The sequence below is a fragment of the Lepidothrix coronata genome, unplaced genomic scaffold (genome assembly GCF_001604755.1).
Source record: "Lepidothrix coronata isolate B3197 unplaced genomic scaffold, Lepidothrix_coronata-1.0 Scaffold315, whole genome shotgun sequence".
Classification (NCBI taxonomy): domain Eukaryota; kingdom Metazoa; phylum Chordata; class Aves; order Passeriformes; family Pipridae; genus Lepidothrix; species Lepidothrix coronata.
This window is the reverse complement of record NW_016690495.1, coordinates 184,657-197,054: the sequence shown is the minus strand read 5'-3', so window position 1 is coordinate 197,054 and position 12,398 is coordinate 184,657. Positions and strand designations below refer to the sequence as shown.

The following is a 12,398-nucleotide window of genomic DNA, read 5'->3' as shown; positions in this document are numbered from 1 at the left end:
TAGTGGAAGGTGTCCCTGCCTGTGGCAGGGGGTGGGAACGAGATGATCTTTAAGGTCCCTTCCAAACCAAACCATTCCATGATTCTGTGATTTTTTGATCCTCACTGATGCTCAGGAGATGAAGATACAAATCCAAGCTGTCCCACAGTCTCCCTGCAGTGTGACCAGAGTAAGAACCAGTGCCAGGAAATGGTACAGTCCACACTAAAGTAGGTGTCCAAGGTGGAAACATTTTCCTCCTCATTATGAACAGAAAACTGTGATTTAGAATCGACATCTACACAAGACTTTCACCTGCAGCAGCAGGAGAGACAAGTCCCACCTTCACCTCACTGTCCCTGAGCTCATCTGCTGGGAAAATCCTTCTAGTTCTCCACCATGGGTGACATCCTGGCTCTCTGGGTGAGGATCAGTGTAGTTGGATTTAGGACAAACAACCTCCTCACAGGTGACAGCAAGACCCTCTCAGGAAAGTGCAGACCCCTGGAGCAGTGCTAGGAAGAAAGTAAGACTCAGAGGAGAGTTTTGAGCTGACCACAGCAAGCCTGACCCCCACAGCAGGTTGATTGATCTTTGTTAAAGGCATCAGTGACCTGATTTTCTCCTCAGGATTTTTTCCCCAGTCCTTAGCCAAGTGAAGGACATATAGTTGTGTAGACCTTGGTGAAACTGTGGGAAGGCAGATGTACCCCCAGCAGCCCTGTGCAACAACGTGCATTTCTACCTCAATCCGTTTTTTTTGACGTGCTGATTTTTTGGCAACATGTTAAACAGCAAAGTTAATCAGACCTTTCCATCTCTCTGACCAGCTTTAAGGGATTTGTAATGTTATACTGAGTTACTGGAGAGCACAAGGAAATTGTTTGTCTGATTATGAATCTGTTATTTATTGTATATTAAAAGCACGATCACCTAATGCAGGATATTTTCTCCCAGTTTTAGGGAGGTGGGAGGGGAAATCCACAGTCCCATCCCACCAAATGACATAAACCCTCTCTGATCTCACAAGTCACCTCCCGAATACTAAAGAGCTGGGACATAAAAGCTTTTAAAGAATATAGTTTCCAATTAGGTCATTGGTTTCAAACACAGGGTGCACTAAATTAGTAACATTTGGTGGTAAATTTCTTTGAAGTTCTCATTAATCTTGGTCTTGGATTTGAACTGTTCTTGGCCATGTTCCTCATAGAATTTGGATCCCAGTTATGTCAAAACAACTGATTAGCCCCCCCAGTTTGAAGGCAGGGGGGATTAGGTAGGGCTGGGTGTTGGATTTCATGAAAGGCCTATTTACCTCGGCGTCGAGCATGACCAAACGGGAGGGCAGCCAGCAGGGGCGACGTGCTGGAAGGATTCCAGCCCTCCTGTCTCATTAGAGATCCCCAAATGGGAGAGATGGATTTGTGAGAGCAGCCACTGTTCAGAGGCAGCTGCCCACAGGGCCCAGGCGAGGGCTGAGGGCTTTCCCTTGACCTGTGGTGGCTCTTCTGCATAATAAGGCTGCCCACCTCTTCAGCTCCTGGGAAGTCAGTGGAAAGGAAGGAATGCTCTCAAGGAACATCTTCAGGTGGTGTCCTTTCTTCTCCGTGAATGGCCTAAAGCAAACTTCCCCCCAAAATCAATTGAACTCTTTCCATCTGTTCCAACACATTCAAAACCAGGCTCCTGAACAGCTCAGAACCACCAAAAAGCAAGAACTGTTAAGCAACTCAATGGGATGCTCTCATGTAGCCTCTATCTAAGGAACAATAAGTTTAATTTGTGACCTAATGAACCATAACCCAGAGGAGAAAATGCACAGTGGGCCGTGGCAGTGGTGAAGCTTGGGAAGCTCTCAATGGGATGTGCTGCAGAGAATCAAACCCGGGGCACACTCACACCCACGGAGCACATCTCCTTCCTGAGGCTCCAATTAGGCACAGAACGAAGGCACTGGGAGGCCTTTCCTGGAAATCACAGCCCAGCAGCAGAGACCTGACGAGCAGAAGGCTCAGAAGCTGCGTGAAGAAAAGTGCTGTGTCCCACTGGAGCACGAAGGGACCAAGGGACAGGCTCCTGTCAGTGCCCAGGGGACACCTGATCCCCAGCCAGGACAGAGTGCCAGCCCTGCAGGGTGCAAGGCCAGCCTTATTTACAGGTCAGGTGGATTCAGGCAGGCTTGGCACAGCTTCAAGCCTCTTGTCATCTCTTGCACTTAACACTTAACTTCTGTGGCACCAGGACGGGCAGCAACAGCATTTCTGGGTGGTGGAGCTGTGTGAGACAGGAACTAGCCTTCCCAGGGCTCTCTGTGGGCAGTTCTTCTCCTGCCTGTGCTGGGAAACTGCCCTGGGGGGGAACAGCTCATGAGGAAACTGCAACTGGTGCAGCAGCAGCAGGGCCTGAGGACACCAGTACAGTGCTCAGTCACAACAACGTGGTATAAAAGTGTTAAACCCATCTGTTCCTTGACAGGAAAAACAATCTTCGTGCTTTAATTTGAGAAAATTATTGTTCCAGGGCTTATTTTATATAAAAATTTTGCTTCTATCTCTAGACAACCTATTTTGAACACATCAGTGATCACAAAGTCTTCTCTTGCACCAAAATGCAGTGAATGTCTTGTTCCCACCAGCCCTGATAAACACATCCAGCCTTCAGCCTTAACCCAACCTCACTGGTTTTAGCAGGAGCTCTTCCCATCGATAATCTGTGCATATGTAGAGGTATTTGCAGGATCGTGGCCACGCAATTAATAAAGAACTGACTTTAATAAGCCTAATTAGGGTCATTCCCCAGTAGTGTGAAAATAGCACTCATTGGCTGGGGAGGGAGAAATCACAAGTACTTTTCCACAAGTTGGTGACCTCAGGGTAGAACTTCAGAAATCTCTCCCATAAAACTGGAAAACCCAGTTAGTTGGCTGCATTTTGAAGGAGCCATTGGAAAATACTTTTTTTTCTTTCTTTCTTTCTTTCTTTCTTTCTTTTTTTTTTTTCCAGCAGAACATTTTGGCTCAGAACCATTTCTTCCACAGTTTGGAGCTCAGCAATGTCCCTCACGTAATGATGTCAAAGCATGGAAAAAAATTAACCGAGAGGAGGAGAAAGAGTGTGCAAGAGCAAGGATTCTATTCTGAAGAAAGGGAGCCTTTTAGGGTATTTAATAAAAGTTACACAGGCAAGAAGAGAAGTGTGTTGTGGTGCTCGTTGTCTTGTTTTCTTCAGGAATACAAGCTGCAGCTGGAGGGCAGGTGGCACAAACCCAGTTCATTTATCTGCTGGCTTTGGGAGCTTGTTTTGACACCATTAATGAAGTTCTTCTCAACAGAGCAGAGCCATTTCCTCCACTTGTCCTCATCTCTCCAGCTCACAGGACCTCCTGTAGAATCCTAGAATGGTTTTGGTTGGAAGGGACCTTAAAGACCACCTTGTTCCAACTCCCCTGCCATGGGCAGGGACACCTTCCACCAGAGCAGGTTGCTCCAAGCCCTTCCTGACCTGTCCCCAAAACAAACCAACCCCCCCAAACCCAGGAGGTGCTGTGGCCTCTCCAGCACTGCTCCCAGCACATGGCCAAATCTTCAGCGAGTCCAAAGCCCTTGAGCTGTCCCTGAGCATTCCAACAGTGATTTGGAAGCTGGGTGGTACCTCTGTGTCCTTTCCTGAGCTGGAAACCTCCTCCTTGACCCAGAGGTGCTGCAGCGCTTCCATCCCAGTGGGGCAGAGTGGGCAGCACATGCTCCAGCTCCACAGGAGAGGGAAGGTGGGAGTTTTCCAGGGTAAAGCATTTCCTCTGGTTCCCATCCAGTCGACAACAGCTTCTCATCTGGCCTGTTGTGAAACCACTATTTCAGCACAATTTACAGCCTTTTGGGGAAGGGAGAACTCGGTTATTTAGTAACTTCCCTGCACGCCCTCAGGAAGGTCAGATCCTTCTGTTCCCTGCCAGAACAGTGAAAGCTGTAAAATACAGGAGGGGAAACGTGTTGGGAGCTTGTACTTCCAGTGCAGTGCACCTGGATAACCCTGCAAACAGCCCTACAGTGCAGGGAGGGCAGGCATGGATGGGATTGGGGCATCAGAGCAGGTCCAGCAGTGCTGGGGCAGCTCAGGAGCTCAGTGCTGCAACACAAAGTACAGGGTTGATGCACCTTACTAAGGTCTGGGTAAAATCTGCTGCTTAAAACCAAGCACCAGGAGGGGCTGAACCCCATTAATTTCCCCTTAGTAGCCTTTTTCCTGCTAGGAGACGGAAAATAGGTGCAGGTTTTCTTCCCCACAGCTGCTGGCACCTCTGGAGCAGAGTGTGGGACTCTGCTCCCAGGCTCTTGTCAGCAGCTGCCTCAGCTTGCAGGGCACTGCAAAGCCTGTATGGGCTCAGAGCAGGGCAGGAAAACCCAGGGCTAAGGCAGGAATGAGCCTAATTTGCCAAGGAGCTTCCCCACCCCGGCAACATTTATTATTTTTTAAAATTATAAGGGGGGAAAAAAAGTTAGTGACATTATTTCTGTGCTGCCTTGTGTCCAAAGTTTTGTGGAGATTTAATTGTTGTTATTTTCCACACCTCAGGCAGGTTCACACGACACAGACCCAACGGGGAGGGAGAAGCCAGCTGAACACACCACTAATTGTTGCACCGAGTTTTCCCATGAACCTCACTCAATTCCCAACCAGGGGTTTGGGGAACAAAGGTTTAAAAATCCTCCGGGCTCAAAAAATTCCCAAGGAAGAGAAGGAAACATCTTCCGTTGTTGCTACACATTTGTTAACATTTCATTTCACCAGAAATCAATACAGCCCAAACATTTCTGCCAAAAGCACAAAGGAACAATGGTTCAAGGGCTGCAGAACACGGAGATTTTTTTTTTATCACCTCACCGAGGTATAAAACAAACACTTTCCCTCTGCCTCCCTGTTTATTCTCAACAATATTTGTCCAAGAAGAGCTGAAACTTATCTCCAGGAAGTTTGCAGAGGAAAGATAGTGGGTGAACAGAGAATCGAGATCAGCATTTTGAACAGCCCAGGCGGGGATGGCAAAGCTGCAGTTCCCAACATCATCTTCACCTCATCTTGCTTGTTCAGCCTGACAATCAACAACTTATTATGCAGCCCCAGCGTTCCTCTGCAATTTAAACAAGGTGTGGGTGATGGTGTGTGATCTCCAAGGTCACTTGCTGCAAAGCTGTCTTTAGCCCAGTGGTCTCCAGCTATTGAGGAATAAAAATGACAATTTCACCAAAGCAAATTACATCCTGGAAGTGTAGCACACTGCAGCAAGTGCACTGGGAATTATCAGCTGGGAGATCTTGGAGATCCAGCTTGGAATACCTTAACTTTTCTGTGTATAAAGGAGGTTTCTGGGATCCAGAAACATTCCAGTGGAGCCCTCAAAGAAAGAGTTTTCCCCCTTCGTTTGTCTCCAGGTACATGGATTCATAATTATAGCAATCTCTTCCCATTATGCCTGGATACATCAGCGTGTTTGGAGTGTATTTCCTTGGATGTTCTTTACCTTGAAAGAATTCCTCTCTGCCCGACAGGGAAATATTACATTCTGCACATTAAAAGCTCCTTTAACCTATCATGAAATTTCCATTCTTTCTTTTCCCATGCTCTTATCTGAAGAGAATCTTTTTCTTCCTCCATTCAGCAACTGGCTCCTGTCTGCTTTAGCCAGTACTTGCCTGGGGCATCCCAGTAATTCCTGTGATGATTAACCCCTGTCACCAAGGCCAGGCTTCGACATCACAGAACCAGCAGGTTTCTTTTGGGAACAGATGGATTTATATATTAAGATTTAACCAGTGTTGGCAAATGCCACGTGGTGTGTATTTGCCAAGCCCTCAGGAAGGATTTTCTCACCTCATAGCGAGGCAAACCAAAGTTTGGGGAAAGTAAGAACATTTGGCAGTGCATATTCGAGTCAACTGGAAGTGATTGCTTGGAGGGATTGGTGGTCACACAGATGGTGAGAAGATGATGTAGGACCATGGGTTCACTGGAACATCAAGGTGGTGAAAAGACTGGGGCTGGAGGAGGAACACATTTAAATTTACCTGCCAGTAACTCCCAATGGGCAATTTTGATGCTTTTCCCCATTTCATAATGACTCCACGCAGAACGACTTGCAAATTTATCATATTCTTAATTCCTATCAAAGTCCCTATCCTACCAGCTCTGCTTTGCACATAAATCTAACACATCCCAAGCCAGGACTGTGTCACTGACTCGACTGGAGGTGGCAGAACCAGCCCCAGAGCAGGGTGTGCTCCTGGGCTGGGTGAGCAGCATCCCAGGCAGCCTCACACAGAGTGTCTGGGCAGCATTCAGATTCGCAGGGCTTGCATTCATTAACATGCCAATTTCTTGTTCAAGATGAAAAGGGGAGGAAATCTTTCAAATAAGCTTGTAAATAATTTTTTTTTCCCTTAGCAGAATGACAGCTTCTTGTATGTTAAGTGTATTCCTTCTGGCTACAGCACACACACAAAGAATTTTTGAGCAGTGTAATGCCATGTGTGCAGTTTGCTAACCAGGGAAAGAAACCCCCCAGAACAAAGGCTAACATCGAGGACAGACCCCAAAAACTGAGCTAGCTGTGGTCAGCAGACTCCTCAGTCTTGCAAAGCCTTGCACTTCAGTCAGCTCTTCTCAGAATCCGAGGGAGTGGAACCACTTGTCTTTTCAGTGTTCACCACGGACACACAGGCTAAATTTAAAGTGACAAAAGGACTTTAGTTGTGCTTTTTTGGAGACATGGTCAGGACCACAATATCTACTGAACTGGACTGGCCTTCGGGTGTTTTTTCCCAAAGAATATAACCCTACCAAAAGACCTCCTTAACTTCCAGCAGCAGGAAAGCTCTGAGGTTTCCCCATCATTTCCACGAAAACTATGTGTCAGTTTTCCAAAAGAGAGATCATCACAGCTGGAAACATCACAGCTGGAAGCACCACAGCTGGAAACATCACAGCTGCTCCCTCCAAAAACCTGTGTTGGAACCTAAACCAGCCTCACCAGAACTTTACCAGTTACACCTAAAACAACCTCAGGGATGGAAGAAGTGGTATGGAGGGAACCAGCTGGGCCTGAGGGATGGCTGTGACTGGGATAGGGTGGACCAGGACACCATCCCAGCCTGGCTGCAGGCCCAGCTGTGTCACTGAGGGCTCCAGGAGTAGCTGCTCTCCCCCCACAGCTTACCCTGGTGCTATTTTGGGGCTCAACAATCCCATTGCTGGGGTACATCACATGCCATGGTGCCTTCTCTGAAAAACCTTGACACTTTCACGGAACTCCAAGCACTGAAAAACAGTTGTGTGATACCCCTGCAGTGCTTCCCAGGGTGGCTACAAAATTCCAGTGTGGCAGTCTTCAAGTCTGCCAACGTTTTTTGCTCAGAGGCACAACCTCAGAGCATCCCCCTTTGGTAGGAAAAGCCAGAACAGTGGCTTTATATTAATTTGGAGATTAAGTCGTTTTGTTTATCACAATCTCCTCGAGATGACACCCGTAGGATGTGCTGTGGTGATCACAGACCTCTGGCCATGCTCCACCAGGATAAAAGCCACTGGGATCTAATGTCCCTCTTGACTGACCTTAAACCTCGAGAGGCAGCTGACCAGCAGGAAACACTTGGTTCAGGCATGTCACAGTGATTTAGATTATCCTAAAAAGACCCTAAATCTTCATGTATTGCCCAATTTTATGGTGTCAACTGTCCCAGAAAGATTCGAACACCCCAAGGCTGGGAACGGGACCAATTTACCCAGAGCTCACAGACACGAGATTAAAACCTAAAACATTAAGAGCCTTCTGGGGTTTGGGTTTCCCCCCCACTTCCTCCCTTGCTGGAATCAGGAAGTGCAAAGAAGCAACTGTGAAAATAAAACTTAGTTCTTTTTCAGAAAGTTACTTGAACTTTCTGAACCTTGTGTTCATTCCCATTGAGGGCAAAGATCCAAGACAGTTATTCCTGTGCTTAAACCAGGTTCAGTCATCCTTAGTAATTAAGGGCACTAGATCAAAAATTAATTTTATTGTACCAGTAACACAACCACAATGGATCTTCATAAAATTTAACCACACGGAGAAGTGGGTTGCCTGAGATCTGCCATTCAAGCAGGCTTTATTGCATTTAAATATAGAATCATGAAAAATAAATTAAGAATGGGGATGACCCTTTGTCTACCTAGAGGCCCAGGAAAGATGTTTGCCTCTGATACAGTCTGAAAATTAGCATTTTATAGGGCCTGGGATGCTGCCTGACACACAAAATACTTTAAAATTCTGTAAATAATGTAAGTAAATTAACAAGAGATAGTGACTGCAATGAATAAAACATAAGTTAAGTACCTTTCCCTTTCCTCTGAAGCCTAGTGAAAAAAGTGACTAGATTCAGCTCTTTGGGGGAAAAAAATTGCAAGTACTTGTAGTGTTTGGTCAGAGAACACACAGATAATTCAGAGGAACACTGAAAAGTCAGGCTGAAGCATCTTCTATTTAACTGTGGAAAAGCCAGGCTTTTGTGGCACAGACAAGTCCCTTGGGTTGAGTTTTAGCCTTGTCAGGGACAGTCCAACACCCACCAAGTGCTTGGGAAGATCACCAGGGATGAGCCTTCCCCTTCCTCACTCCCCCTGCCCCCCCTCACACCCAGCAGGCTCCTCAGAGGACTCTGCTCCTGGGGAGGGTCAGCACAGCTCAGGGGGGACTTTTTCCTTCCAGCAAGGGCTGCTGAGCCCTGCCAAAAACTCTTCTGCCCTCTCCAAAGCTCAGAGAGCCCAGGAAGAACAGGGAAGCCCAAGTTCAGTGCTGTGAGTTGTGAATGCAGCAAATGCATGAAAAACACAACCCTCACCAGCCCCAAACCACTTCCCACACTGGCACAGGGATTTCCCTGCTTCCTTAAGCCCAGCTGAAAGCCTGGCCACACCTGAGCAGCCCTAGAATGTCTCTGCCAGCAAGGCAGCATGTGGCTGTCATGTGGATTTATCCGGGGACAGAAAGGAGCTCAGACCTCCTCCTTTAACAGCAGTGTTTCAACGGGGTTGCCCCGTTCTTTGCACACCCTTTAAATCAGAGAAAAGTGCCAAGGGGATTTGATGTGACCCTGGACAAGAAAATCAGTCACTCACCTGTGAAAAAACCCTCATGTCCCAAAGGGGAGCTCTGAGGTCAAAGGCACTACAGCTGCTGAGGGCACCTGCTTGACACAGCAGCTACTTTCACATTTACAGTTTGGATCTGGACTTGAAGCCCTAAAATGACAGCCCTGGTTAGGGCAGAGCAAGGATCCTGCAGCAGCATGCAGACTCAGAGGCACGAGCCTTATCAGATGGGCTGCAAATACGACAGCAAGAGCCTCTCCCCGGATGTTTGGGCTTGTGATCCAGGATGAACACCTGGAAGCCAAGAGGAGCCTGGAACAGATTAAGGGAATTGGCCAGACTTTCTCATCCTGTTAACGTGCTGCAGGCCTCCTTTGTGCTTTGGGCAGGGATTCAGAGTGGTTCTTTATTTGATTCAAACCAGATAGAACATCACAAATCCAAGAGTCCTGCTCGTATCAGCGTCACCCAGACACTGTCCCTGCAGAAAAGGGCCTTTGTGACAAGAGCACCTCTGACAAAGTCAAACAGCACACACAGACCAGGGTTTGGCTGCAGGCAAGACCTAGCAGAATATTCCACTTTGTCTCTCTTTTTCCCCCTTTCATCCTCTTTGCTCACTCCTCCACCTGAAGTTTCACTGTCCCAAATCACAGGAAGATTCAAACCATGGCAGCTTCCAAACCTTGCAGCAGGAAGCTCAGCTGTAACCTCCCCAAGGACAAACACTGAGATCATCTCTTTGGAGAGCCTGAACCACAGTCATGACGTGCCATGGCTGGGATGTGGCTGGGGCACAGTGTCCCACCACCCCAGACAACAGCTCCTGTTCATTTTCCTCCTGGACAGCAACTCTCTTATCTCATATTCATGGGGGTGACTCAGAGGCCCCAGAGAGGTCTCGTTTCTGCAGCCATCTCATGCCTTCAGGAGATGTGAAGCCAGGACAAGAACACCCAGATGACTCCAGTGGGGACACACACACACACTCTGTCCTCTGACCCACATCCCTCTTTCACCCAGCACTCACAAAAACTTTCTCTCAGGGATCACAGTGTCTTACAAGATATAAGGAAGGACACTGAGGGGCTGGAGCAGGTCCAGAAAAGGGCAACGAGGCTGGGGAAGTGTCTGGAGCACAAGAGCTGTGAGGAGCAGCTGAGGGAGCTGGGGGGGCTCAGCCTGGACAGGAGGAGGCTCAGGGGAGACCTTCTCACTCTGCAACTCCCTGACAGGAGGGGGGAGCCGGGGGGGGTCGGGCTCTGCTCCCAGGAACCAGCAGTAGGACAAGAGGGCACAGCCTTGAGCTGCCCCAGGGCAGGTTTAGGTTGGATATTAGGAAGAAATTCTTCACAGAGAGAAGGATCAGACACTGGAATGGGCTGCCCAGGGAGAGGGTGGAGTCAGCGTCCCTGGAGGTGTTTAAGGACAGACTGGATGTGGCATCAGTGCCATGATCTGGGAACCACGGCGGGGTTGGATCAAGGGTTGGACTGGATGATCTCAGAGGGCTTTTCCAACGCCATTGATTCCATGATTCTGTGACATTTTAATTTAAATTTAGTCGAGTGGCAGTGTCCAACCAAGAAAGGTATGACATGATGAGGACCCAAGACAGCAACACCACAGGCATGAAACGAGCTCTCTGTCTCTGCTGCTCCTGGACCAAGTGGTTTCGTGGCCAGGGAAGTCCCAGCATGACTGTTTGCGTTTGCAGGTAGCAAATAAAAGCCAAATGCTCCAAGAGAAAGGCAGCTTCTTCTCCTGCCCCTTCTCCTGCCAAGGGCCCAACATCTCATCGATCATTTCCACATGGCCCGTGCTGACAACATAAAACATGTTCTGTGCAGGAAGGAAACTGCTGACACCAATTACCAAACCAAGAAAAGGGAAGGATTTTATCAAGTGCCATTGCTGGCAGATCTGCCTGTGTGTAAGGCCTTCCAGTGAAGACATAAATCATCAGATAAATGGTTTGGAGTGAGGCATATGGCCCTACTATGCTGCTAGAAGAGAGCTTGGCTCCCAGATGAGGGAAATAGTCCTGCCCTGCTTCCAGGAAAGCCCAGTTAGTGCCCTCTCGAGTCTCTGCACAGCCAGCTTGAAGCAGGAAAAATTGTGTTCTGTCCCAAGTGCTGTCATTTATTCATTTTATGATCTTGGGTAAGGTACAGCCCCATTTTTGCCTCAGTTTCTCTAATTCAAATTGGAAGTGAACCCAACCAGCTTCTGAAAACTGCTTTAATTCTCATGGGAAAATAAAAAAACCCCGAACATAAAAAAACCCAAACAACAAAAACCAAACCAACCAACCAAAACCAAAAAACCCCAAACACTAGAAGACAAAAACCCAAACAAAAAAAATAAACAAAAAACTAACAAACAAAAATCAAACAAACAAACAAAAAAAAACCAAACAAAAAAAAATCCCAAGGAATGGTCTTACAGACTCATCAGGATGAGGAACCAACAACTATTTCTGTCCTTTGCAACAGCAGAAATTTCCAGTAAAGACACTCTGTGGGTTCAGGCTCTTGCAGCTGCTGCTGGGAACACACAAGAAGTGTGGATTTCCCTGTTCGATGATTTTGGTCAAAGTTGTCCCTGCCTGGGGGCTTTTCACTCAGAGGACACCAGGATTTAAAGTTCATTGTTTTACAAGCAGACAGAATGGGGTTTTTGCTGTTAAAACCATTTTCCACTGAGAACTGCCCGAATAATTTCCCTTCTCTACCCCCCTTCCTATTCCCTGGCCCTTGTACACCAATGCTGTCGATTGAGATGTAGATTTGTTTAAGTGCTACTGAAAGCCAGCAAGAAAAATCTATCTGTCAGCATTCTGTCTGTCTATCAGCTTTTTTGGAAAGAAAAGTCCAGCTTTCTTTCAGCCAGCCCACAGCTCCCTCACTGGGCCAGGAAACCTGGGGCTGCTCCTGGTTCTCAGCTTCACTTCAACATCTCAGTCTTTGGGAGAGGATTTGTAGCCAGAAAAGCCCCTGCCATGCTCATGGTGCTTTTCTGGAAGACAGAGGGTCCCAGTGAACTTTAGACATAGAATCCCAGAGTGGTTTGGGGTTGGGAGGGACCTTAAAGACCATCTCACTCCATTGGCAGGGACATCTTCCACCAGACCAGGTCGCTCAAATGTCGGTGTGGGTTGTTGGGCCAGTGCTCTGGGGGAAATTGCCATTAAATCCAAACCAAATTTGACTGTGCCAGGTTCAGGACTGGCCTGGACACTGGCTGGGCAGCCCAGGGGCATCTGCTGGCACACACATGGCTGCTCCAAGGCAGGCAGAGCTG

At 47.7% G+C, this 12,398-nt stretch overlaps 1 long non-coding RNA gene across 1 annotated transcript; it reads right to left on the bottom strand.

Moving 5' to 3' along the window:
* Positions 1 to 3,126: 3,126 nt before the first annotated feature.
* On the bottom strand, positions 3,127 to 5,685 carry LOC108508791. Its single transcript, XR_001878509.1, has 3 exons — positions 5,497 to 5,685; positions 3,630 to 3,812; positions 3,127 to 3,360 (listed from the first exon to the last, which is right to left on the bottom strand). It is a non-coding gene; the product is annotated as an uncharacterized LOC108508791 (long non-coding RNA).
* Positions 5,686 to 12,398: the final 6,713 nt, after the last annotated feature.